This window comes from Ascaphus truei, chromosome 6 (assembly GCF_040206685.1).
Source record: "Ascaphus truei isolate aAscTru1 chromosome 6, aAscTru1.hap1, whole genome shotgun sequence".
NCBI classification, from domain to species: Eukaryota; Metazoa; Chordata; class Amphibia; order Anura; family Ascaphidae; genus Ascaphus; species Ascaphus truei.
Window position 1 is genome coordinate 127,010,323 of NC_134488.1, and position 24,056 is coordinate 127,034,378.

General features: G+C 43.0%; 1 protein-coding gene across 5 annotated transcripts in view; it reads left to right on the forward strand.

The window, feature by feature from the left end:
- The window catches only part of MAG (myelin associated glycoprotein), a 113,992-nt gene that overhangs the window by 29,067 nt on the left and 60,869 nt on the right, over positions 1–24,056 (forward strand). For 2 of the 5 annotated variants that reach the window (XM_075606261.1, XM_075606265.1), the window contains exons 1-2: positions 5,211–5,436; positions 6,415–6,470. The gene's annotated coding sequence lies outside the window, so the exon portion shown is untranslated. Of the gene's footprint in view, positions 1–5,210; positions 5,437–6,414; positions 6,479–24,056 lie in introns of those variants that run through there. The other 3 variants (XM_075606264.1, XM_075606263.1, XM_075606262.1) reach the window with 3 other exon arrangements.

The window sequence follows — 24,056 nt, forward strand, 5'->3', positions numbered from 1 at the left end:
GGTGACTGACCGGAATAGCAGTGCTATACTCAGTATGTGACATGTAGGTGACTGACCCGAATAGCAGTGCTATACTCAGTATGTTACATGTAGGTGACTGACCCGAATAGCAGTGCTATTCTCAGTATGTTACATGTAGGTGACTGACCCGAATAGCAGTGCTATACTCAGTATGTTACATGTAGGTGACTGACCCGAATAGCAGTGCTATACTCAGTATGTTACATGTAGGCGACTGACCCGAATAGCAGTGCTATACTCAGTATGTGACATGTAGGTGACTGACCCAAATAGCAGTGCTATACTCAGTATGTTACATGTAGGTGACTGACCCGAATAGCAGTGCTATTCTCAGTATGTTACATGTAGGTGACTGACCCGAATAGCAGTGCTATACTCAGTATGTGACATGTAGGTGACTGACCCGAATAGCAGTGCTATACTCAGTATGTTACATGTAGGTGACTGACCGGAATAGCAGTGCTATACTCAGTATGTTACATGTAGGTGACTGACCCAAATAGCAGTGCTATACTCAGTATGTTACATGTAGGTGACTGACCCGAATAGCAGTGCTATACTCAGTATGCTACATGTAGGTGACTGACCGGAATAGCAGTGCTATACTCAGTATGTGACATGTAGGTGACTGACCCGAATAGCAGTGCTATACTCAGTATGTTACATGTAGGTGACTGACCCAAATAGCAGTGCTATACTCAGTATGTTACATGTAGGTGACTGACCCGAATAGCAGTGCTATACTCAGTATGTTACATGTAGGTGACTGACCCGAATAGCAGTGCTATACTCAGTATGTTACATGTAGGTGACTGACCCGAATAGCAGTGCTATACTCAGTATGTTACATGTAGGTGACTGACCGGAATAACAGTGCTATACTCAGTATGTTACATGTAGGTGACTGACCCGAATAGCAGTGCTATACTCAGTAGGTGACATGTAGGTGACTGACCCGAATAGCAGTGCTATTCTCAGTATGTTACATGTAGGTGACTGACCGGAATAGTAGTGCTATACTCAGTATGTTACATGTAGGTGACTGACCCGAATAGCAGTGCTATACTCAGTATGTTACATGTAGGTGACTGACCGGAATAACAGTGCTATACTCAGTATGTTACATGTAGGTGACTGACCCGAATAGCAGTGCTATACTCAGTAGGTGACATGTAGGTGACTGACCCGAATAGCAGTGCTATTCTCAGTATGTTACATGTAGGTGACTGACCCGAATAGCAGTGCTATACTCAGTATGTTACATGTAGGTGACTGACCCGAATAGCAGTGCTATTCTCAGTATGTTACATGTAGGTGACTGACCCGAATAGCAGTGCAATACTCAGTATGTTACATGTAGGTGACTGACCCGAATAGCAGTGCTATTCTCAGTATGTTACATGTAGGTGACTGACCCGAATAGCAGTGCTATACTCAGTATGTTACATGTAGGTGACTGACCCGAATAGCAGTGCTATTCTCAGTATGTTACATGTAGGTGACTGACCCGAATAGCAGTGCTATACTCAGTATGTTACATGTAGGTGACTGACCCGAATAGCAGTGCTATACTCAGTATGTGACATGTAGGTGACTGACCCAAATAGCAGTGCTATACTCAGTAGGTGACATGTAGGTCACTGACCCGAATAGCAGTGCTATACTCAGTAGGTGACATGTAGGTCACTGACCCGAATAGCAGTGCTATACTCAGTATGTTACATGTAGGTGACTGACCCGAATAGCAGTGCTATACTCAGTAGGTGACATGTAGGTGACTGACCCGAATAGCAGTGCTATACTCAGTATGTTACATGTAGGTGACTGACCCGAATAGCAGTGCTATACTCAGTATGTTACATGTAGGTGACTGACCCGAATAGCAGTGCTATACTCAGTAAGTTACATGTAGGTGACTGACCCGAATAGCAGTGCTATTCTCAGTATGTTACATGTAGGTGACTGACCCGAATAGCAGTGCTATACTCAGTATGTTACATGTAGGTGACTGACCCGAATAGCAGTGCTATTCTCAGTATGTTACATGTAGGTGACTGACGCGAATAGCAGTGCTATTCTCAGTATGTTACATGTAGGTGACTGACCCGAATAGCAGTGCTATACTCAGTATGTTACATGTAGGTGACTGACCGGAATAGCAGTGCTATACTCAGTATGTTACATGTAGGTGACTGACCCGAATAGCAGTGCTATACTCAGTATGTTACATGTAGGTGACTGACCCGAATAGCAGTGCTATTCTCAGTATGTTACATGTAGGTGACTGACCCGAATAGCAGTGCTATACTCAGTATGTTACATGTAGGTGACTGACCCGAATAGCAGTGCTATACTCAGTATGTTACATGTAGGTGACTGACCCGAATAGCAGTGCTATACTCAGTATGTTACATGTAGGTGACTGACCCGAATAGCAGTGCTATACTCAGTATGTTACATGTAGGTGACTGACCCGAATAGCAGTGCTATACTCAGTATGTTACATGTAGGTGACTGACCCGAATAGCAGTGCTATACTCAGTATGTTACATGTAGGTGACTGACCCGAATAGCAGTGCTATACTCAGTATGTTACATGTAGGTGACTGACCCGAATAGCAGTGCTATACTCAGTATGTTACATGTAGGTGACTGACCCGAATAGCAGTGCTATACTCAGTATGTTACATGTAGGTGACTGACCCGAATAGCAGTGCTATACTCAGTATGTTACATGTAGGTGACTGACCATTTTGAAACAAATCAGTCAAGAATAAATATTTTTAAATCCTTTCACACACTTTATTCGTCATTGTAGTGACCATACGCTGTGGAGTATTTATAAGATGTTTATCTAACCCCGTTTGTGATAAATACACAGGCAGATTGTTCATCCGGCCTGTTTCCATTTATTTTATATTGGTTATTGACGCCAACATAATTAGTTTAAGGAGACAGTGGGAAATAAAAATAATTGCCAAACAGCATTAGAATGAAATGGGACTGGAAGATAATAGAAACTGACTGATAGACACGAGAAGCAGAGAAGTGATACTTTAGGGAGAATACAACTTTCTGGGGAAGAGAATGAAAATGTTAAAAATGTTAACGCTTCTTTTGCCCGCTATGTAGAAACAATATATTATTTGTATTTATAAATATGCTTCACCTGGAAAAATGCATTGAGAGTTACATCTCGTTTTCGAGCATGTCCTGGATACAAAATAATAAATGTGCAACATTACAAGTTATAGTTACAAACATGCTTAACGTAGGAAAGAGACAAAGTCTTGAAAGAACTTAAAGCAGCAGGCAGCCCAAGCTGCAGTTTCTGTTCCCTTTAATATGTGCCTCAATACATTCCACACAACGATAAGTAATTAGCTAAGTTGCTGTTCGATCCGTTCTCCTTTGATCGATCGGCAAAGATTTTGGTTCGGGGGGTTCACTAAATGGATGTCAGCGCAGCAGAAGAGGTCCAAAGATGTAAGGTTCATTGGGGAAGATCATGTAACCAGGCAGTCACTAGATACAATTGGTGCACTGCTAGAGAGAGTCCAGGGCTCAAAAGGGGGTGTGCTAGAGCCTATTTAGGAAGGAGATGTGACTTTGTAAATGGTTGCTAAAGAAACCGAAAATGCTTGTTACATTATAATACATTAAAAATGTCATTTAGAGTTGTTTAAAAAAATATATAATGCTACAAGTATTTTCTCATTGTACAGAACGTATTTATTACAAACACACACACACATGTAGGATATTGCTTGGTCTGCAGCTTTAAACAGGAGGCAGACTTCAGAGACTCCAGTAAATAGTTCCAGCGATTTTGTGTTCGATGTGAGACGGACGAGCGACCGGATTCTTTTTGGCACCTTGGAACCATATAACAAGGAAAAAATGCTGCACACCACAATATAACAAAGAGTGATACAGTTACCGGTGCTCCCATCAATGTACGATCGGCTGCATCCAGTCCACGGCATACATATGTATACCTCGGAACTATAATCACGTATCCGGAGGTATATCTAAGGAGATAAGGGCGGTGCAGGGTAGGGGTGAGAAGCCTGAGTAAGGAGGTCCATGATTTAAGGAGTTTATTAATCAGAAGAGTTTTTAAAAAAAAATAAAACTAAATAGGATATTTTCCGTATGATATCTTCAACCTTACAGCAGAAAACTGTATAAACCAAACTAAACCTTACAGCAGAAAACTGTATAAACCAAACTAAACCTCACAGCAGAAAACTGTATAAACTAAACCTTACAGCAGAAAACTGTATAAACTAAACCTTACAGCAGAAAACTGTATAAACTAAACCTTACAGCAGAAAACTGTATAAACCAAACTAAACCTTACAGCAGAAAACTGTATAAACTAAACCTTACAGCAGAAAACTGTATAAACTAAACCTTACAGCAGAAAACTGTATAAACCAAACTAAACCTTACAGCAGAAAACTGTATAAACCAAACTAAACCTTACAGCAGAAAACTGTATACACTAAACCTTACAGCAAAAAACTGTATTGTATTGTATGTCTTTATTTATATAGCGCCATTAATGTACATAGCGCTTCACAGCAGTAATACACGTGGTAATCAAATAAATAACAGATAATATAAATAACAGATCATGGGAATAAGTGCTTCAGACATAAAAGTTACATTAAGGAAGAGGAGTCCCTGCCCCGAGGAGCTTACAGTCTAATTTGTAGGTAGGGAGAACGTACAGAGACAGTAGGAGGGAGTTCTGGTAAGTGCATCTGCAGGGGGCCAAGCTTTATGTATCATGTGTCTAGTATTATCCACTGTATAAACTAAACCTTACAGCAGAAAACTGCATAACCAAATCCTGGATTTTGTAAAAGAAAATGGTGTATTTTGATAAATGGAAATTAAAAAGATGACTGTTCTTGTTTGATAACAGAAGTCGCCCTGTTTCAGGATTGGATCTGTACAATGCAGCGAAAAGGATGTTGGCACAGTCCACGTAACTTGCAACAAGCCAGGCCCCTGGTCAGAGATATGCATCTATCCTATAGAAAATGGCTGATGCTCTCTCGTGCTGCCAGGATCGGCACAGATTGTACACCCACCATCACACCTACACAGAGGCAGTCACACACCAGCAGAACACTGAGTAATGTGCATTCTGCCATCTCCATGCAGCTGGTTACTTACCAGCTACAGGAGGGAGCTCTGCACAGCACGGAGAGGAATTTCTGTGTGGGTTCCTTCCCTGTTGAAAATGTAAAAAAGGGCATTTCAGAACTCCTACCAGGGAAACGTGTCCGGCATTGGGTCCCCGTCCTGGTCAGAGGAACGCCGGGATATTATACAGAAGATCCAAGGGTTGGTTTTCTTGGGGAAATGATCCTGGCCGCTGAGCTCTGAAGAAGACTCTCCTAGGTACAGTAGCTATGTGACTTGTCACTCTGTCTACAGCGAGATACAGCACTGCGTGTACGGCACTTCTCGGAGTAGATTGTTTGCTCTTCTCCCAGAGCAGTGGTGCCCAACTCCAGTCCTCAATACCCCTCAACAGGTCAGGTCTTAAGGATATCCCAGCTTCAGCACAGGTGGCTCAATCAGCAGGGACTGATTGAGCTACCTGTGCTGAAGCTGGGATTGAATGAGCCCCCTGTGCTGAAGCTGGGACGGATTGAGCCACCAGTGCTGAAGCTGGGACGGATTGAGCCACCAGTGCTGAAGCTGGGACTGATTGAGCCACTTGTGCTGAAGCAGAGATATCCTTAAAACTTGACCTGTTGGGGGGCCTTGAGGACTGGAGTTGAGAACCCCGTCCTAGTGAGTACACACTGTGCTCTCATTAATAAATTGTCCGTGGTTTGTATGCCTGTACTGTACAGCACTGTGCACATGGTTTGTATGCCTCTACTGTACAGCACTGCACACATGGTTTGTATGCCTGTACTGTACAGCACTGCGCACATGGTTTGTATGCCTCTACTGTACAGCACTGCACACATGGTTTGTATGCCTACTGCACAGCACTGCACACATGGTTTGTATGCCTCTACTGTACAGCACTGCACACATGGTTTGTATGTCTCTACTGTACAGCACTTCACACATGGTTTGTATGCCTCTACTGTACAGCACTGCACACATGATTTGTATGCCTACTGCACAGCACTGCACACATGGTTTGTATGCCTCTACTGTACAGCACTGCACACATGGTTTGTATGCCTACTGTACAGCACTGCACACATGGTTTATATGCCTTTACTGTACAGCACTGCACACATGGTTTATATGCCTCTACTGTACAGCACTGCGCAGATGTTTTGCGCCGAATAAGGATGGAATAATAATTCACGCACATGGTCTGTTCAGATTTGAACGTATTTTATTCTCTCCTAGATCTGTCGGTGTGTCCGTTTCTGACGAGGCTCTCGAGCGAGCAGACGCGGTCTCAGGTAAGGAGGTGCGTCTTCACTATCCTGTTTCAAGGTCAGCACAGGTCACGGACATTCATTTATTTGTAAAATTGCTCATCCTAAATCACCCAGAAAAGAAATCCCACTTGGATATTGAAAGCACCACCTCACAGGGCAGCGTGTTTGCCATCCCATATGAACATCCATTTCCAGGATTAGTTGTTGATTGATACACCTCTTATTTTGTAACCAAAAAAACTATGCATTCTGCCAAATCCTGTAGGAAAAATTGCGTGAGTTGAATTATTTTGTTGCATCTGTTAGTGCTGTGAAGTGCTAAGTACATGGATTGGGCTGTACAAACAGAGTTATACAGACATACATTTTCATGTCTCAACACCTTCATCCTTAAACACCGATATTCTGCATGTTTTGAAATCTGCATTGTGGGAACTCCCATATAAACTGAACACACAACTTTAATATTTAACAATTAATAGAAAGTAGGGAAACTCAACCGTACCTTCTATTTTGCCAGTCTCCACTTTTACCATGTATTAGGGCAGGGGGCGCTCAACAACAGTCCCCAAGCCCCCCTCCCCCCAACGGGTCAGGTTTTCAGGATATCCCTGCTTCAGCACAGGTGGCTGAATCTGTATGCTCAGTCAAAGACTGAGCCACTGATTGAGCCAGCTGTGCTGAAGTAGGGGCTGTTAACGGCCGTTAACGATTTTGATAATGGCCCATTAATACCACTGCGTTAACAGACCGCTGCGAATCTGGCCCTTAGCTGTTTTGAAGGACTGCAGATAATATTTTCCCGGCATCCTTTCCCTAATAGTTACTAGGTGGGTTGAGCAGGTTTTTAACTTTTGGAGGCGCCCACAGTTTGTCTTTGTTTAACATGAGGTAACGCAGTTACCACACCGTTAACAATGTCCACAATAACTTCCGTTAGTTACCTGCAACTATGTCTCATTAAGCGTTCGGAAAAGAAGGCTTTGCGATTCGCATTCTTCTGCATACATATAGTTCCTTAAAAAGCAGAACATTTTTAGGCATATATTATTTTAAGAAGTTACCAATGAAATGACTTAGTAGCAAGTTTTGAATGACCCAAACATACAAACGTAGCATTATTCTCTCTGCTGTGATGTTGTGATTTATATATATATTATATTGCAACCGCACTGCTATGAAAACTCTATAATATGCTGTGTTATAATGTGATGACTTTTGCCAACTGTGGGAACAATATCACGCTCTGAGTGTCTGTCACATAGGAAATAATGACAAATATTACATTAAAGAACATTATATAATGACATCAGCATCTTCACATGGTGTAAATACAGAGTTGTATATCTCCCTGTCCCCCTAGTCCCTCTTGTCTTGTCTCATGTAATCACAAATCTAGCACAGGTAACTATGCGGCCTTGGAATGCTTACAGTTTGAAACACAGCTCACGTTATCCAGCAGAGGTTTCCCTAGGCAGTGTTTGGGATATAATGCAGGTCAGGTTTTCAGGATATCCCTGCTTCAGCACAGGTGGCTCAAGCAGTCCCTGCTTCAGCACATATGGCTCAATCAGTCCCTGCTTCAGCACAGGTGGCTTAATCAGAGGCTCAGTGTTCGGGGGTCTTGAGGACAGGAGTTGAACCCCCCCCTGTTATAATGTACCACAGAGATCCATACATAGCACAAAGTTATGTGGGGAATTCTGTTTAACCCCTAAATGCACAGCAGTGCACTGCTGGCCACCGCTGGCAGTCAAAGAGTTAAGCATCAATCCAGTCCGTGTATGAAAGCCCCTTCGCTAGCAGAGTAATGTGCTGCAGGCCTCTCAGGAAGCTATGGGGTTAATTAACGGGAAACGGGTAATCTTTTGGACTATTTCAGTTCATCACCGGAAACTTCTCATCATGTTACTGAGATGGTCATCACTGGCTCTCTAATAGTGCCATTCATTCTAGGCCACTTTTTTCTATAGCAAAAATACCTGGATCAAGACAAATGTCCCTGACACTTTGGGCTGGGTGGACCACTCATGCTCTTGGTGATCCCTCCTTCCGCTAAGTTAAAATCAGCAGTCCCACTCCTGTTTTTTTTAAAACAAACCTAAACCTACACCCAGGACAATCCGATTCCCAAGATCTTTGTAGTTTTTTTATGCTTGTTGTGACACAAACAAAAACTACAAACATGGCTGCCAGCACTACAAACATGGCTGCCATCACAACAAACATGGCTGCCATCACAACAAACATGGCTGAAAGCACTGCAAACATGGCTGCCAGCACTGCAAACATGGCTGCCGTCACTACAAACATGGCTGCCATCACAACAAACATGGCTGCCAGCATTACAGACATGGCTGCCAGCATTACAAATATGCCTGCCAGCACTACAAACATGGCTGCAAGAACTACAAACATGGCCGGGGGGGGGGGTTCACCAGTTGGAAGCCATGATGGAACCCCTGATGAAGTCACAGGTTTCTATTGGCCCTTGGATGGAACGCAGACTCCGTAGCCATTTTGTGCAGCTATTATGGCGACTGGCAGAGACACTGGCTCTGGATCCCAGGAGATTAGAGGACAACGGAGCTGCTCTGAGGGATCCCACTCTTCAGACAAGCAAAAAAAAACAAACCCATGTCCAGCAGTGAGGTTTGCTGCCTTTAAAAACAAAACATCAAAAGTGTAAACATGACTGGTTGTTACTATATAAATAATTGTTGGTACCTTCCATGCAGGGTTGCCGATAGGTAAGTGGTATAATGGTGCATCACCATAGATAGCTCATTAGTATACTGATAATACCATAAAAGATCCAAGTTCAAGGACATAGAGTATAATCCATAACATCCCAGGGTGAGAACCCAGAGGCCTGGTGGTCCCCCCGCGGGTACCCCAATATAGGTCTCCTAATGGTGGTGTACTACACCCTGGGGAAATAACTCACTCAGTCCAGCACTGGAGGGTAAAATAATAATGGGTCAAGGCCCTTTACCTCCCTTAGTGGTGTCCTTGATGGGTGAATCTGTTCCAGCGTGCAGTCCTCTCAGGGTAAACACAAGCAGCAGAGATGTAGAGGAGCACAGCAGCGTTTCTTGGCCGCATACCAGCTAGTGGGTCTCCAAAATGAGGGTAACTCCAAGCAGGGATAAGTATTAAAAAGGTTCTTTAATGGTCAGTGCAAAAGAAACAATGGTAGGAACGCACCTACGCGTTTCGTCCGTAAAGGACTTTCTCCTTCTACTGAAGTCTAACGGGGAGATACCATTTTTACATTGAGCTCTTACCTTCGTCGTCGTCATCTCCCATCATGCTCTGACATCCTCCCAGCATCTCCCCCCTGCTACTGTTGTCAATGTGCCATTGCTACGGGACGCTACGTGTCATGGCGAGTTGTGGGGGGGGGGAGATGCCGGGAGGATGTCAGCGGATGCTGGAGCCGCCGCCACCCAGAGGGTTACAAGGTAAACCCGTAGCCCGGAGATACGCGGCCAAAATCCGTAGTCTCCTGGTCACACCCGTAGTGTTGGCGCCCCTGCTTCAGTGCAGCCTTGGCCTGCATGGTGAGTGTATTGCTCTGCAATGTTTCAAACTCAACTGCTGAAGGAGCCAAGAGATGACTTTGTGACCGTGCTGCCATTGCCGGACTTTACACCCGGCGTTGCCATTTGGGGTCATTTTGTGGCTTGTTGTACGTGGATTTTAGTTACTTCAAAGTGTTATAAATGCTACTGGCCTGTTTGGTGATCTGGTATCTCCTAACTGTTCTGCATTTTAGGATTACAAGAAGCCTTTGTCACCGTACTGTGTAAGAAGACTGACAATTGCAGAAATAACACAACTGGATAAATATACACACTGCACCCAGAGCGTGACAAAGGGACGAGGATGCAGCATTAGGGGGGCTGAATGGGGCCATTGTTATGTGACTTGCTATGTGTTTATTGAGGAGTTTAGAAGTATTTTTTTTTTCACACAAAGATCATTGTTATTTGGCCTTTCGGAACGAGTTTGGTGGCTGCTGAGTTCGTGGTGCTGAGTTCGTGGTACAGGCTTCTCACCCCTGTGAATAGTCCCTCTGGGTGCAATGCATTGCTGCCCCCTCTGGCAGGGAAAGGGTTAAGTCCGTATGTAACCCCTTCACGGGCACTGGGGTGTTTAGAAACATTAACTAATACATTATTTGTTGGGAAACACCCAACACAAAGAGTTGTTTAAAATATGTTTATCATGTTAAAGACCAAGATTGTACACCTGCTACAGCACATAACAGCAATGCGTTTACTTTACCGGGCAGCGTTTATCCATATGCAGGGCGTGCGTGTGTCCATATCAGGCGTGGCCAATTCCAGTCCTCATTATCTATCTTATCTGATCGCATCTTATCCTATCTTATCTCATCTCATCTTATCCGTTGTTATTTAATCGTATCTCATCTTATCCTATCTTATCTGATCTCATCTGATCTCATCTCCTCTCATCTTATCTCATCTTAGCCTATCTTATATTATCTTATCTCATCTTAGCCTAGCTCATCTCATCTTATCCTATCTCATCTGATCTCTTCTTAGCCTATCTCATCTCATCCTATCTTATCTTATCTTATCATCTTAGACTATCTCATCTCATCTTATCCTATCTCATCTTATCTCTTCTTAGCCTATCTCATCTCATCCTATCTTATCTTATCTTATCATCTTAGCCTATCTCATCTCATCTTATCCTATCTCATCTTAGCCTATCTCATCTCATTTCATCTTATCTTATCATGGCCTATCCTATCCCATCTCATCCTGTCCTGTCCTATCCTACATTTTCATATCTTATCTTATCCATCTTAGCTTATCCACCTTAGCTTAGCCATCTTATCTTATCCCTCTTATCGTATCCATCTTATCTCATCTCATCTTATCCTATCTTATCCTATCTTATCTTATCATGGCCTATCCTATCCCATCTCATCCCATCTCATCCCATCTGATCTCATCTTGTCCTGTCCTATCCTACATTTTCCTATCTTATCTTATCCATCTTATCTTATCCCTCTTATTATATCTTATCCATCTTATCATATCCATCTTATCCATCTTATCTTATCCATCTTATCTTATCCCTCTTATCCATCTTATCTTATCCCTCTTAGCTTATCCACCTTATCTTATCCATCTTAGCTTATCCACCTTAGCTTATCCCTCTTATCCATCTTATCTTATCCCTCTTATCGTATCTTATCCATCTTATCTTATCCCTCTTATCTTATCCCTCTTATCTTATCTTATCCATCTTATCCATTTTATCCATCTTATCGTATCCATCTTATCCATCTTATCCTATCCATCTTATCGTATCTTATCCATCTTATCTTATCCATTTTATCCATCTTATCGTATCCATCTTAACCATCTTATCTTATCCATCTTATCGTATCTTATCCATCTTATCTTATCCATCTTATTGTATCCATCTTATCCATCTTATCGTATCCATCTTATCGTATCCATCTTATCCATCTTATCGTATCCATCTTATCCATCTTATCTTATCCATTTTATCGTATCTTATCCATCTTATCTTATCCATCTTATTGTATCCATCTTATCCATCTTATCGTATCCATCTTATCGTATCCATCTTATCCATCTTATCGTATCCATCTTATCCATCTTATCCATCTTATCGTATCCATCTTATCCATTTTATCTTATCCATCTTATCTTATTCCTCTTATCCATCTTATCTTATCCCTCTTAGCTTATCCACCTTAGATTACCCCTCTTATCCTTCTTATCTTATCCCTCTTATCGTATCTTATCCATCTTATCGTATCCATCTTATCCATCTTATCGTATCTTATCCATCTTATCCATCTTATTTTATCCATTTTATCATATCTTATCCATCTTATCTTATCCATCTTATTGTATCCATCTTATCCATCTTATCGTATCTTATCCATCTTATCATATCCATCTTATCTTATCCATCTTATCCCTCTTATCCATCTTATCGTATCCATCTTATCGTATCTTATCCATCTTATCCATCTTATCTTATCCCTCTTATTGTATCCATCTTATCCATCTTATCGTATCCATCTTATCGTATCTTATCCATCTTATCCATCTTATCTTATCCATCTTATCCATCTTATCTTATCCATCTTATTGTATCCATCGTATCCATCTTATCGTATCTTATCCATCTTATCGTATCTTATCCATCTTATCTTAGCCATCTTATCGTATCCATCTTATCTTAGCCATCTTATCGTATCTTATCCATCTTATCTTATCCATCTTATCCATCTTATCGTATCTTATCCATCTTATCGTATCCATCTTATCCATCTTATCTTATCCATCTTATCGTATCCATCTTATCCATCTTATCGTATTCATCTTATCCACCTTATCCATCTTATCGTATCTTATCTTATTCATCTAATCCACCTTATCTTATCCATTTTATCATATCCATCTTATCTTATCCATCTTATCATATCCAATCCATCTTATCTTATCCATCTTATCGTATCTTATCCACCATCTTATCGTATCCATCTTATCGTATCCATCTTATCCATCTTATCGTATCTTATCCATATTATCGTATCTTATCCATCTTATGTTATCCATCTTATCATATACATCTTATCTTATCGTATCCATCTTATCATATCCATCTTATACATCTTACCATATCTTATCCATCTGATCTTATCCATCTTATCGTATCTTATCCATCTTATCTTATCCATCTTATCGTATCTTATCCATCTTATCTTATCCATCTTATCATATCCATCTTATCCATCTTATTGTAGCCATCTTATCTTATCAACCTTATCGTATCCATCTTATCCATCTTATCGTATCCATCTTATCTTATCCATCTTATCATAGCCATCTTATCTTATCCATCTTATCGTATCCATCTTATCCATCTTATCGTATCTTATCCATCTTACCTTATCCATCTTATCATATCCATCTTATCTTATCCATCGTATCTTATCCATTTTATCGTATCTTATCCATCTTATCGTATCCATCTTATCTTATCCATCTTATCGTATCCATCTTATCCTTCTTATCGTATCCATCTTATCCATCTTATCGTATCCATCTTATCGTATCTTATCCATCTTATCTTATCCATCTTATCTTATCCATCTTATCTTATCCATATGATTCATCTTATCTTATCCATCTTATCTTATCCATCTTATCCATTTTATCTTATCCATTTTATCTTATCCATCTTATTGTATCCATCTTATCGTATCCATCTTATCCATCTTATCTTATCCATCTTATCGTATATATCTTATCCATCTTATCTTATCCATCTTATCCATCTTATCCATCTTATCCATCTTATCTTATCCATCTTTTCTTATCCCTCTTATCTTATCCCTCTTATCGTATCCATCTTATCCACCTGTGCCTGCAAAATGTCTCTGTAAAGCGCTGCATACAACTAGCAGCGCTATACAAGAACATGCTATTATTATTATTATATTATTATCTTAGCCATCTTATCTTATCCATCATATCCATCTTATCTTATCCATCTTATCTTATCCATCTTATCGTATCTTATCCATCTTATCTTATCCCTCTTATCGTATCTTATCTTATCCCTCTTACACACATTGGATTACACGACAGAGAGAAAGAACCCTACGAGGACGCACACTAAACTCTACTAATAGAAAAATAAATACATTTTATTATTAATTATATGAGAAACGAACGCTTTTTATCTGTGTTCACGTTCGTTTCTCATATAATTAATAATAAAATGTATTTATTTTTCTATTAGTAGTTTTAGTGTGCGTCCTCGTAGGGTTCTTTCTCTCTGTCGTGTAATCCAATGTGTGTATACCCTGATAGCACCACTCTGGGAAGTATAAGATTTATTTTATTTTCGGTAGGCTGAGCAGGCACTCTGTGTGTTTTTGTGTGTACCATCTTACAGACACACACACACACACACACACAACACACACACACACACACACACACACACACACACACACACACACACACACACACACACACACACACACACACACACACACACACACACACACGTGCAAAATGTCTCTATAAAGCACTATGTAAAACTAGCAGCGCTATACAAGAACATGTTATTGTTATTAATGTGAAATCCGCCACTGTGTACACACACACACCCCTCCCCCCTGCAGTGCCACCAGCTGGCTGGAATCTACAGTGCACACACACAGCTTGTTCCTCTCACTACTGGCCCAAATGTTTTAACCCCTCCTTGACCCCCCTGGCCAGTCCACCCCTGAAAGGGAAGGGGTAACCAGGCGATATAATCAGGTGGCCCGGTTAGCTACTTCCTCTTAGCTTCCTGCAGCCGCAGAGTTGCCCTCTCACAGCCCTGTTTAGGTTCCGGTGCAGCCCTGGTTGTGTCGGGCCGTATATCGGTTTAAACGTGGGGTCTTGGCCTGTGGTTGCAGTTACCGATGTTTTAATATGTGTTCTGTATCCCGTATTGCTAATCTGTATCCTTCTAGATAGAAAGGAAATAAGTAAAATAAAAAGGAAATGATAAAAGGTAAAAAAACAAATAAAAAGGTGACGGCTGGAGTTCAGGTTTTTTAAACTTGGATATTTAATCATTGTCCCAGCTTACAGGGTTTGAGGAGGTTTAAAGCATAAAGCATTGCTTATTTATTATCACTTGTATTAGAATAGCGCTACACACTAATACACCCTTTTTCTCCGTTTGAGGAGGTTGCTGTACTGGGGCAGCTGGTGGTTTAATGCCTTGGTGATTTTGGGGGGAAGGTGGTGTAATGTCCAGCTTTGGTAGTATATCATGGTGCTAAGCCAGGTATTCGGCCAGCACGGGGTGGGGGGCACAAAGGAACGCGTGGGCTCAAGTCATGGCAATGGGAAGTCTGGCACGGTTCGGTTTGTTACTGGTTATATTATGATGGTTTGGATGTTAAATAGAAGCTGTAGCCCTTATACCCTATAATATGGGGTGGTGTTTTTGTGCGTTGTGTATGTTATTTATTACGTGGGGAACGGGGGAGATAAGTGGGGCATCCATACGCCAAGACGGCTTCTGCTTCCTGCTTTCCAAGTATGAGACTCACGTCAATATGTGACATTTATATATAGTGCGTCATGAAAAAATACATCACCACCATGAACAAGTCACACACTGGTGAAGGTAGCAGGGTGTATATACATTTATATATTTATATTTATATATATATATATATTTATAAATTATGTTTTACATCGCTGCTATGTGTCTACTCCTCTGCTACCTTCTCCATATTGAGGCGTGTTCATGATGGTGATGTACGTTTTCATGATTTTCTATATAGAAATGCGAGATATTTCTTTCTAACAGTGTACTTGTGTCCCTCTGTTATTATTTGTTCTGTGTTTGGGGTTCGTTGGGATATACAGGACTACAAGATCTACATATCCACCGTGAGCCGATCTGATGTCCCTCCCACTCTCCCTCCCTCCCAGATCCTCCAGCGTGTGGAAGTGAGTCAGGCGTTGGCTGTGGCATCAACACAGCTCTTGTACCATCAGAGAGTGTTCAATGGTCGCTTGTCGTTCTACAATACAAGGGTGTGCATTGTGTGCCGAGCAATCTGGCGGCCGTCCAGGAGGTGGAAGGAGACGTGTGTGTGAGGCGGTGCCTGCTCTGTCCTTTTGTGCTCTCAGTAGAGAATGGCGCAGGGTACATCACTTAACTCCCCAACATCTCAGCTCCAGAAGCTGGAGGCTTCAGTGTCACCAACTTAAACATGCCCATGAAATCCCAACCCAGTCTCACTTAGCCACGTGAAAAGGTAAACATCCTAACACCGCCCCGCGCATGTTTATTATCTTTTCAAATGGATTGATATCATTAACCCTTGTGGTGCCAGAGAGGCCTGCAATGCATTGATTGTGTGTCATCATATCATCCATGTATATACTATAGTGCCGACGCGTATTCTAGAACAAATCTGGGGCAATTACCAACAAGACCCAGGTACATGCTGGGTACATGCTTTGTACATGCTGGGTACATGCTGGTTACATGCTTTGTACATGCTGGGTACATGCTGGGTACATGCTGGGTACATGCTGGGTACATGCTGGGTACATGCTGGTTACATGCTGGTTACATGCTTTGTACATGCTGGGTACATGCTGGGTACATAGTGCAACATTTCCCTGACATTTCTGCAGACAGACTAGTGGCCCATCGGATTAACAGCGGGGGTCCCTGGCAGTCCCATTCAAACTGAATGGAACTGCCAGGGACCCCTGCTGTGTTAATCCGATGGGCCATTAGTCTCTGCAGAAATGTCACTGAAATGTTTCCAGCATGTACCCAGCATGTACCCAGCATGTACCCAGCATGTACCCAGCATGTACCCAGCATGTACCCAGCATGTACCGGGTCTTGTTGGTGATAGCCCCAGATTTTCCAAGGCAAGTTTAAGGCCAGTTTTAGAATACTCGTTGGCGCACCTGTATGCAGAACTTTATAGTAAAATATACATTGCAGATACAAAAAGCTACCACATATACAATACAAGGGACGGTATGTCCAATTCATACTGGCATTAAGAGTCCCCCGACATTTTAATTGTTTCATGTTAAAGTCCCCTTGAGAGCCTTCGGGACATTGACTAGACATCCGATGGGCTAACACACCGGTGGCCCTGATCATGTTCAATAGGTGTCATATCTATGCTGCTTGTTCCCAGGGACGATTCAGAATGAGGTGGAGGGTCCTGTCACCTGTATCACTGGTGGGAAGATTGTAGGTCACTACAAACGCGGTAATGTGGTTGCATTGTTGAATATCCTGCCGCAACCACCTCCATAAGTGAATGGGTTAATACAAAAATGGAAAGCCATTTTGTTTTATATCTATACTAGCTAAAGTACCTGGATTTGCACGGGCTGCAGTACTCCAGAGTCATCTTTTCCATTGCGCTCATCCTCTTATCCAGATGTATTTCTCTCTCCCCGTCTCTTCCTCCCTCTCACACTTCCTCCCCCTCTTGCATCCCTACCTCTCCTCCTCCTTCTCTTGAACCCCCACTTCTCCCCCTTCTTCTCTTGCACCCCCACTTTGCCCCTCCCTCTCTTGCACCCCCACCCTGCGGCTTACATTTCCCCCCGAAGAAATGTATGGCAGGCTGCCAGCTCAGCGCGGCGACCAAACACATACCCCCATGCAAAGCAAAGGCCAGTCAGCGGCCTCGCTGAAACAGGAGGAAAAAAGGCAATAAATAAACGAAAATATAACCCCCTTAGTTTGCATGCAAAGTTTCAGGTGTCTACGCTCCATGGTCTTGGAGCTGTGGCTCTGACAGACAGACAGACAGACAGACAGAAGCACAGGTTCTTTTATTACACAGGTTATTACACAGGTTATTACACAGGTTATTACACAGGTTATTACTATTGAAGGCTTTTTTTGTCCCTTGTTTTTTTGTACTTGATCAATAATATTATCAATTTTTCTAGTGTTGTCCAAGGCTTGCCGGTTGGTTATAAAACCCACCTGGTCTGGGTTTATTAGTCTCGGTAACACTACATTCAGTCTGTATAGCCATGGCTGGTCCAGACTATCTTTCTGCCTTCCTGTCACGTAAGCCCTAGTACCTACAGGCAGTGACAGGCTATCCTGTGGAGTTTACCCCCCCTCATGAAGCCTCCCTGAGTGGCAAGAGAGGAGGTGACACCTTGTCTGTGTTGCAGCCAATCATGGTGCAGATCCTGTGCCCTCCCCTTTCTGCAATAGGGAGGATGCATTCCAAATTATAGAAGGAGTTCTTTCCCACCTGGGGAAGAGAGAGGAGCTCAAGCTCCTCCTGGGGCTGAGAGAACCCAAGATCTGTGCAGAGCACAGGGCCTCAATATTACCTGCTAGTCAGCGCCATCCAGGGGTCTGGAACCCATTCTCCACTATATGTAACGCTGTAATACTATCCTGCAGTGGCTGCAGCAATAAAAGATCCATTTTATATACTTCTGCCTAAGTAGCAGTATATTGGGCAGAGGTATGGGAGAAAAGACTGTCTTGGCGGGGACTGCCTCGAGCCCTTCTGGAGCCTGCTGTGACTGGAGGTGCTGTCACCGATGAAGAGAACCTGAGGATCACCAAAAGCCTGTCCTGTTCCCCTTACCATTGCAGAAGGTCATCTCTCCTGGACCCTCACAGTTAACCAGCACCACACGGACCTGTAGCATGGGCAAGATCTCCCCAAGGGGGGTGGGGGTCATTGAGGGGCGGGGAGAAGCAGTGCTACATCTGTTTGCCAGGAGCTTGCTGTACATTTTTAGATCGCAATTTAGTAGAGAAATTGGTCTATAACTGAGAGGGTCTTTCCCTTCTTTGTCATTACCACAATATTTGCCTGCGAGTCGACTGGGTTTTTTAATTGCTTTATAAAACTATTTTTACAGAATCACGCTATGGAGCCCGCGCTTCTTCTTTTCTTATATATATATATTTATATATAAATGTATATTTAGACACGCACACATATCAAAAGTGACATTTCCATATTTGTTCCTTTTTAAGGAGACGAGCAGAGACACAAAGATTGTTATTTTGTATTAACATGATATCTTTGTGACCTCGTGCCACAAACAGGTCTCTTGTGTGAATCATTACTCTGTAAGATGTTTTGGCTGCGGGTTCTGTTGTGCAGATCTGTGTACGGGACATTTCGAAAAATAAGTTATTACTGAACAAAAAGACATTCAGATCTACGGAGACCAGCAACGCACGATTGTATCTCTTCAGCTCAGTGATTTCATAGAGTTTCTAACAGTTCACTCTTTGTGACGATTAATAAATAAGCTCAGAGCATTACAAATATGTCCCAATTTCTTCAGGGAAATTAAAATGGCAGCCAAATCTCACGGGTTTTCCGGCCAGTTAGGAAGCTGCGATGTCGTTGGATGGAAAAATCCAGGAAGCAACGCTGTCTGGAACTAGCAGCGCAATCTGGAACTAGTGAAGGCTTCTTTTAGAAGAGGTCTTCTGATGCTTCCATCAGCGGTGTGGGGAAGATCCCCGTCTGCAAAGAGAACAGGACTGATTTAGCAAATCCCGGAGCGATTAAATCAACACAGCCTAAGAGAAGGCGGGTTGGGACTGGGTCTAAATCCCAGGTCGTGGGACCCAAGCCCTGGATTGTTTGCAGTGTGGAGGGGTCACTGCGAGGTCATATCATATGCTTTGGTTTGGGGAGAGTTTAATTGGGGAAATCACTTATACCCACAATTCTCAGGCACCAAAGAAATTCAAACAGATAATGTTGTCCCCATTTTCAGGTAAATGTGACTCAGAAACTTGTGACGATTAATATTTTTTAAGTGGGTTTGTTGTACCAACAGCACACTAAGTGCAGGATTCACCATGAGTCCCCCTGATTGGGTTAAATGCTGGTAACACTGAATCGGGGGGCGGTAGCTTGCATCTGTGCTTAGTGAATCCTTCCCTAAGGGCCATATTTATTAAGTGCTGCTACAGCACCTTACAGTCAATTGAAACAGGTAAGGTGCCTGAACTCCCTTGAATCAGATCCGTCACCTCTCATATTCTGCCCGTCTGCCGGATTTGGAGTCGGCGTCACAGCCCTCAGCGCAGTGAATGCCATGTGTTTGCCGGAACACCCACATACTACTGAGTGCTGTCCTTGGAGGCGGATATCTATGCTGAATGCGCTGTAAGGCTGCGCTTATAGTGCCGGCGACGTCAGGCTAATGCATTTGTTTTGACGCGACGTTGCGTTGCTGGCACTATAAGCGCAGCCTAAGGCTGCGCTTACTGTGCCGGCGACGGTGATGCGACGTCGCCCGAAAACAAACACATTGCTGCCGCCGCGTGCGCTTATAGTGCGCGCGAAGGCGACACAGCGACGGGTTGCCGTCGCGGAAACTGGAAGCCGGCAAAATGTGATTTTTCAAGGGCTGTCGCGTCACGCGACGGCACTTGAACAAATCAAATTGCTGGAATTCCGCGACCCCGCCGCCCGGCGAAACATAACTTTTGCCGGTGGTGACGACGACGGGTGACGTCACCCGCCGTGTCGCCGTCGCCATCGACGGCACTATAGGCACGGCCTAAGGCTGAGTTCCCACTGGCGCTGAGCGCGCTCATGCTTGGAGAGTGCTCCAAGCATGAGCGCAGGGTGTCCTGCTTGTACGCGCGTGGGGGAGGGGTGGGGCATTGCGGGTAGTTGAGCGCGCGGGTAAGTATAGGTTTTTTGTTTACCTAAGCGCCGATCGCGGGTGAGCGTGTGCGCCCGCACAAGAGCACCGCGCGCACCGCTTCAGCTGGGACTTACATATATAAATATATGTAAGTAACCGCCGCAAGCGCCGCACGCTCAGCGCTAGCGGGGACTCCTATGGCGTAACTTCCCGACATGCCGTGTGCCATTATCAGAGTCGCATTGATACAAACCCCTTGTGATGTTTATAAAACATTAAGCCAGACACGCCCCCATATATAATATAGCGGGAAGTGTGTGACACACAGTTGTTGGGGTCTCACTTCTGTGCAAGTGATCGCTATTATTTGATTCTTTGTTGAAGATTCCCTGCTTCTCACTGCATTGAATAGAGGGGTCGGTGCTGGTTAAAACGAACACAAAAGAACAATAAAAAAGTACAATAAAGACACATTTCCCCTCAGGAGTCCAACCACCCCGTAGCAGGGGGTAGAAGAGCACAAAAATCATGAAATCCCTCTCCTGGCTTCCGATCAAATCCCGCATCTCACACTCCATTCTTCTCCTCACTTTTAAAGCTTTACACTCTTCTGCCCCTCCTTACATCTCAGCCCTAATTTCTCGCTATGCACCATCCCGACTCTTGCGTTCTTCTCAAGGATGTCTTCTTTCTACCCCCTTTGTATCTAAAGCCCTCTCCCGCCTTAAACTTTTCTCACTGACTGCCCAACACCTCTGGAATGCCCTTCCCCTCAATACCCGACTAGCACCCTCTCTATCCACCTTTAAGACCCACCTTGAGACACACTTGCTTAAAGAAGCATATGAATAGCACTGTGGATATTCTGAACACATAAAGCTTGGCCCCCTGCAGACGCACTTACCAGAACTCCCTCCTACTGTCTCTGTACGTTCTCCCTACCTACCAATTAGACTGTAAGCTCCTCGGGGCAGGGACTCCTCTTCCTTAATGTTACTTTTATGTCTAAAGCACTTATTCCCATGATCTGTTATTTATATTATCTGTTATTTATTTGATTACCATGTGTATTACTACTGTGAAGCGCTATGTACATTAATGGCGCTATATAAATAAAGACATACAATACAATACAAAAATGTGTCTGCGACAAGTTGTTATCACACAGTGCAGAGGATTGGGGATCTGCCACTTCAGAGCAGAATGCGACCTCTAGTGGCTAATTAGGGGATAGCATGGGCTAAATTACACAAAGCTCTGCTAAGTCACTTTTTAGAGGCAATCCAAGCAGCTTAAAAAATATAGTTTTTGTTTTAATATATGCATCATTTAATTAACTTTATTGAAAACTAATTACCCAAGCCGTCAATCAGCAAAATCCTGTTTCCCATGATCCACTGTGTGGGTGCCTTTCAGTTTCAATAAATCCTTCAGTCAGTCGGTGTAACTCAGCAGCTACAATGTATTCTTATATTACTAAGGTAACATTATCTAGTGTTACAGTTTGCAGATCAAAATGCTGGGAATAATGGCAACAAATGATCACAGGAAAGTGTTACAAAGATCTTGCACTGCCGTGGAGGTGTGCTAAACCTGCTGTAGAGACCAAAGGATGCTCAGTGTATTAAATCTCATTAAAATGGCATTAAATCCAGCCGTGTAATGCACACGTGTTCCAGCCGTGTAATGCACACGTGTTCCAGCCGTGTAATGCACACGTGTTCCAGCCGTGTAATGCACACGTGTTCCAGCCGTGTAATGCACACGTGTTCCAGCCGTGTAATACACACGTGTTCCAGCCGTGTAATGCACACGTGTTCCAGCCGTGTAATGCACACGTGTTCCAGCCGTGTAACGCACACGTGTTCCAGCCGTGTAACGCACACGTGTTCCAGCCGTGTAACGCACATGTGTTCCAGCCGTGTAACGCACATGTGTTCCAGCCGTGTAATGCACATGTGTTCCAGCCGTGTAATGCACATGTGTTCCAGCCGTGTAACACATGTGCGATACCTAAGCGTAAAAAGAGGAAGAGATCAAAAAAATTGTTTTTGCTGTTCCTTATCAAATTACATTGTTTGTTTATGTTACATTTGGTTTAATCGCTTTATTTTTTAAACCACAGGCCTTTCACTGTTTGTGTATGAATAAATGTTTCGTATTTCCGTCTCTTTGTAATGATTCCAATAAATAGTTGAAATGTTGTTGTACACACATCATTTAGCTAGTACACAATATATAACACATCTTGGTAACTGTTAGAAACATATCCTAAATGAACTTTAAACAAATGAATACATGGTACAGTTTATTGCATAAGCTGCATTATACGTTATCAGACGCACCTCTTGATGTGCTTCTGAATGGTATATCATTGTCAAACATATATCGTGGTCTGACACGTATAACTATATCAATGGAAGTGCCAAGTACTATACCAATATAATATACGGGGTCAGGGGTGGGAAGCTCAAGCTCCCAAGGGCCACCAACAGGTCAGATACACAATATATCCCTGCTTCAGCACAGGGGGCTCAATAAGTGGCTCAGTCTTCGACTGCACCTGTGCTGAAGTAGGGATATCCTGAAAACCTGACCTGTTGGTGGCCTTTGAGGACTGGAGATGGCCGCCCCTGTATTAGGGTGTCACTTTTTGCACTTCTGAAATAACGTTGGGACAATCATTTCCGGGCTGTCACTAACGGCGAGTTTGGATATGACACGTTTATCGGTGCGTTATTTCCCTGCACTAACCTTTGCGGGGTTTAGCGGATCTGCGATGTTAGGCTAACGGTTCATTAGCATCTTATTTGCATAGGCGGCACCCTAATATCCGTGGAAATATATCGATACATTAATGCAGTGGTTATCAAGAGGTCATTGCTCTCTTTAGGGCATAAGGCACAGGGCATAGTGCATAGGGCACAGGTCATAGGGCACAGGGCATATTGCATTAGGATTAACATAATATTAATTTTAGTTAACGGAGCTTCATGCATCTGGCCCTTAAATGGAAAGTTTCTCCCAGGACCAGGGTGAACTAATCCCATTAGCATATTTAATAGGTTAAGCTGAAGTGAGTGACCACCGATATCAGAATAATGCAGAAATAAGGTAATTTTTTTGTTTTACTTTCCATTGTAACCAAATGGTTGAGGATTTTTTGCAATCTTATGGGGTGACTGTTTACAGACTTGTCTTTGCAGGAAATGGCTAATCCCCCTGCTTTCTCTGTGTTGTGTAAAATAATTATCATGGGCCAAACAGAGAAACAGGAAGGGCAATATGTGTCAGGAAACATTACAGTGACATATGACTTGGTGAAAATCAAAGCGTACTTATTAAGTCATTATATTTAATAGGGTGATTCAATATT